Source organism: Triticum dicoccoides, chromosome 5A, assembly GCF_002162155.2.
Source record: "Triticum dicoccoides isolate Atlit2015 ecotype Zavitan chromosome 5A, WEW_v2.0, whole genome shotgun sequence".
Lineage (NCBI taxonomy): Eukaryota > Viridiplantae > Streptophyta > Magnoliopsida > Poales > Poaceae > Triticum > Triticum dicoccoides.
The window spans coordinates 127212585-127218153 of record NC_041388.1 but is presented as its reverse complement, the minus strand read 5'-3'; positions in this window follow the sequence as shown (position 1 = coordinate 127218153).

Below are 5569 nucleotides of genomic sequence, written 5' to 3'. Positions count from 1 at the left end.
AGTTCTGAAAAAATCAAAAGAAAATGATAAAAACTTCAAAAAATAAAATCCTTCGAGAGGTAGTTATATTACTACATCTACTTGTTAGGAAAATTTGAAAACTTAAATTTGGACATGTTTTGCAAAAAGTGTAGGGAAAATGTAAAACGGCTATAACTTTTGCATACGATGTCGGAAAAAAACGTATAATATATCAAAAAATTCAGCATGAAAATCCGCATCCGATGGAGACCGCCTACGGCTTGTTTGCAATTTTTTAGAATCCTCAAATTCCAAAAGGAAAAAAAGATATGGTCAAATTTCAGTTTTTTAAAAAAAAATTGTTAAATCTGGTCAAACTACTTATTCAAGAAGTATTAATGTTACTACATAATTATTCAAGAATATTAGTGTTACTAAATAATTATTTCAATTTTTTGAATTTTGGTCAAATCTGGTCGAACTATGGTCAAACTGTGGTCAAACTATGGTCAAACTTATTCAAGAAATATTAGTGTTACTAAATAATTACTGTTTTTTTAGAATAATAGTTTCAAACTCAAACAGTGAAATGTGTGACTTCATGCTCAAGCTAAACTCCTGAGGGTTAATAGCATTGGCATCTTACTATTGTCAGGAAAACAACAAGTGCAGACTTGGAAACGAAGGAGAATAGAACCCGAAAGTTAAGCGTGCTCGGGCTGGAGTAGTGAGAGGGATGGGTGACCGGTCGGGAAGTTAGATGATTTGGAATGAGTGATCCACACTTAAGCAGTTAAGAGAGGTGGTTAGAGACTAAATCACCAAATAATTCAGAAAAAATAAAAATCAAAAAAATTCAAAAAAAATTTCCAAAATTTTCAAAAAAAAAATTCAAAAAAAACCTTTAGTACCGGTTGGTAACACCAACCGGTACTAAAGGTCCCCCATACCAGGGCGCGAGCTCATGCCACATGGTGGCACTTTAGCGCCGGTTCGTGCCGAACCGGTACTAAAGGGGGGGCCTTTAGTGCCCACCAATTAGTGCCGGTTATGGAACCGGCACTAAAGGCACTTACGAACCGGTTTTAAAGCTCCGTTTTCTACTAGTGAGAACTGCACATAAGGTATTGCAATCTGGTTTTTATTGGCCTACTCTCTTCAAGGATGCCCGTAAGTTTGTCTTATCTTGTGATGAATGTCAAATAATTGGTAATATTAGTAGACGTCGAGAAATGCCTATGAACTATTCACTCGTTATTGAACCATTTGATGTTTGGGGCTTTGACTATATGGGACCCTTTCCTTCCTCTAATGGATATACACATATTTTAGTTGATGTTGATTACGTTACTAAGTGGGTAGAAGTTATTCCAACTAGTAGTGCTGATCATAACACTTCTATTAAAATGCTTAAAGAAGTTATTTTTCCAAGATTTGGAGTCCCTAGATATTTAATGACTGATGGTGGTTCACATTTTATTCATGGTGCTTTCTGTAAAATGCTTGCTAAATATGATGTTAATCATAGAATTGCATCTCCTTATCATCCTCAGTCTAGTGGTCAAGTAGAACTGAGTAATAGAGAGCTCAAATTAATTTTGCAAAAGACTGCTAATAGATCTAGAAAAAATTAGTCCAAGAAACTTGATGATGCATTATGGGCCTATAGAACTGCATATAAAAATCATATGGGTATGTCTCTGTATAAAATAGTTTATGGAAAAGCATTTCACTTACCTCTCGAACTAGAACACAAGGCATATTGGGCTATTAAAGAACTCAATTATGATTTCAAACTTGCCGGTGAGAAGAGGTTATTTGATATTAGCTCACTTGATGAATGGAGAACCCAAGCCTATGAAAATGCCAAGTTGTTTAAAAAAAAGTTAAAAGATGGCATGACAAAAGGATACAAAAGCGTGAGTTTAATGTAGGTGATTATGAAGGTCCTTACGTTATCAAGGATGTCTATCGTTCCGGTGCCATAAAAATTAACAACTTCAAAGGCACAAATCCGAAGGTGGTGAACGGTCAAAGAATCAAACATTATATCTCAGGTAATCCCATAAATGTTGAAACCAATGTTATTGAAATCGTAACCCCGGAGGAATACATAAGGGACACTTTCCGGAACGTTTCAAACTCCGAAAAGGAATAGGTATGTGGTATGGTAAGTAAACCGACTCCAAAATAGTTTTTAAGGCAATATTTCTCTGTTTTCGAATATTTAGAAAAATTGAAAAATAAGTAGCAGTCCGCGAAGGACACGAGGGCTCCATGAGGGTGGAGGGCGCGCCCTACCCTACTGGGCACGCCCCCCTACCTCGTGGGCACCTCGTGTGCTCTCCGGACTCCATTTTCGTACACGACACGTATTTTGGTCGGTAAAAATTCATTATATAATCTCCCGGAGGTTTTGACTCCCGTATCACGCAAAAATCTCTTGTTTTTGTTTCGAGTTGTTTTTCTGACAAATCCATGTCGTCATGTCGTCTTCAAGCGCCCCCAAGGACCAGCTCTTCGAGAAGGTCATCAACCCCTACCTCGCAGAAGTGTTGCAACACACTCAAACCATTGAGATGCATGAGGGGTTGTTGCATATCCGCGATGCTGAGGGACCGAGGAAGACCGGAAGCACGGAGGCAAGGCTCAAGGCATTGGAGGAAGAAGTTTTCAAGTGTCAGGAGATGGTGGAGCGTGGACTCGATTCCAATCACATCATGATCACGGAGTTCACCAACAACCACAAGCTGGACGTCAAGGACATTGGGGAGGCAATCTTCAAGCTTCATGAGAAAAACGAGCACCTCCAAGCCCAGATCTATGACCTGCAAAATCAAAACTATGAGTATGAATATAGATTCAAGAGGATGATTTGGCTGCAGATTTGAGGTTCCAGGAGACTCGGTCATCCTTCTATGATGGTGAGCCTATGCCTTGGAAGAAGGATGACAAGCCTACGCCATCAACAAAATCACCACCGTCTCCACCAACAAAGAAGAATTGAGTATCTGGTATGGGCACTCCCCTTGGCAACTGCCAAGCTTGGGGGAGTGCCCCGGTATCGTACCACCATCACTTTTATCTTTACCGTTTTCTTAGTTCGATCCTTTTTGGTAATATCTTGATCTAGTAGAATAAAAGTTCTTAGTATGATCTAGTTCTGAGTTTTGCTTTATAATTCTTCTATGTAATCAAGTCCGTGAGCTATATAATAAAGATTAGTGTTGAGTCAAGGGCTTGATTATTTTTCCATGATCTTAAGTGAATAAAAGAAAAGAGAAAGAAATAAAAAGAAACAAAGAGATCATGTGAGTCTTATGGAGAGTAATGAGCTCACATAGAAAAAGTATGATGAATAAAAGTTGTTGAGGGTTGACAAACATAGTTTTGGTCATCGTTGTAATTGATAGGAAGTAATAAAGAAAGAGAGGTCTTCACATATAGATATACTATCTTGGACATCTTTTATGATTGTGAGCACTCATTAAAATATGACATGCTAAAAGAGTTGACGTTGGACAACAAAGACAACGTAATGGGTTATGTTTTCTTACATCTGAGATAAATTATATTGTCATGGATCATCCAACATGATTGAGCTTGCCTTTCCCCCTCGTGCTAGCCAAATTCATCGCACCAAGTAGAGATACTACTTGTGCTTCTAAATACCCTTAAACCAGTTTTGCCATCAGAGTCCACCATACCTACCTATGGATTGAGTAAGATCCTCTAAGTAAGTTGTCATCGGTGCAAGCAATAAAAATTGTTCTCTAAATATGTATGACTTATTAGTGTGGGAAAAAATAAACTTTATAAGATCGTGTGATATGGAATAAATAAAAGCGACAAACTGCATAATAAAGGTCCATATCACAAGTGGCAATATAAAGTGACGTTCTTTCACATTAATATTTTGTGCATCCAACCATAAAAGCGCATGGCAACCTCTGCTTCCCTCTGCAAAGGGCTTATCTTTTACTTTTATCTCCTACATTGCATAAGAGTCATGGTGATCTTCACCCTTCCTTTTTACATTTTATCCTTTGGCAAGCACAGTATGTTGGAAAGATCTTGATATATATGGCTAATTGGATGTGAGTTTTCATAAACTATTACTGTTGACATTACCCTTGAGGTAAAACGTTGGGAGGCAAAACTATAAGCCCCTATCTTTCTCTGTGTTCGATTAAAACTCCATACCCAGAAGTATTGCATGAGTGTCAGCAATTGTGAAAGACTATATGATAGTTGAGTATGTGGACTTGCTGAAAAGCTCTTATACATTGACTCTTTCCTATATTATGATAAATTGCAATTGCTCCAATGACTGAGATCATAGTTTGTTAGTTTTCATTGAAGTTTACTATTCATACTTGAAATTGTGATTGAATTATTACTCTAGCATAAGAAATCATATGACAAGAATTATATAAGTTGTTGTTCTAAGAATGATCATGATGCCCTCATGTCCGTATTTTATTTTCATCGACACCTCTATCTCTAAACATGTGGACATATTTTTTTGATTTTGGCTTTTCGCTTGAGGACAAGCGACGTCTAAGCTTGGGGGAGTTGATACGTCCATTTTGCATCATGCTTTTATATCGATATTTACTACATTATGGGATGTTATTACACACTATGTCACAATACTTATGCCTATTCTCTCTTATTTTACAAGGTTTACATGAAGAGGGAGAATGCCGGCAGCTGGAATTCTGGGCTGGAAAAGGAGCAAATATTAGAGACCTATTCTACATAGCTCCAAAAGTCCTGAAACTTCACGGAAGACGTTTTCAGAATATATAAAAAATACTCAGCGGAAGAGATTCACCAGGGGGGCCACACCCTGCCCACGAGGGTGGGGGCGCGCCCTACCCCCCTGGGCGCGCGCCCTACCTCGTGGGCCCCTTGGTGGCCCTCTGGTGGCCATCTTCTGCTATATGAAGTCTTTCGATGGGAAAAAATCATAAGCCATCTTCTCGGACGAAACTCCGCCGCCACAAGGCGGAACCTTGGCGGAACCAATCTAGGGCTCTGGCGGAACTGTTCTGCCGGGGAAACTTCCCTCCCGGAGGGGGAAATCATCGCCATCGTCATCACCAACGCTCCTCTCATCGGGAGAGGGCAATCTCCATCAACATCTTCATCAGCACCATCTCCTCTCAAAACCCTAGTTCATCTCTTGTATCCAATTCTTGTCTCCAAGTCCGGGATTGCTGCTAGTAGGTTGCTAGTAGTGTTAATTACTCCTTGTAGTTGATGCTAGTTGGTTTAATTGGTGGAAGATCATATGTTCAGATCCTATATGCATATTAATTCCCCTATGATTATGAACATGTTTATGCTTTGTGAGTAGTTACTTTTGTTCCTGAGGACATGGGAGAAGTCTTGCTATTAGTACTCATGTGAATTTGGTATTCGTTCGATATTTTGATGAGATGTATGTTATCTCTCCTCTAGTGGTGTTATGTGAACGTCGACTACATGAAACTTCACCATTGTTTGGGCCTAGAGGAAGGCATTGGGGAGTAATAAGTAGATGATGGGTTGCTAGAGTGACAGAAGCTTAAGCCCTAGTTTATGCGTTGCTTCGTAAGGGGCT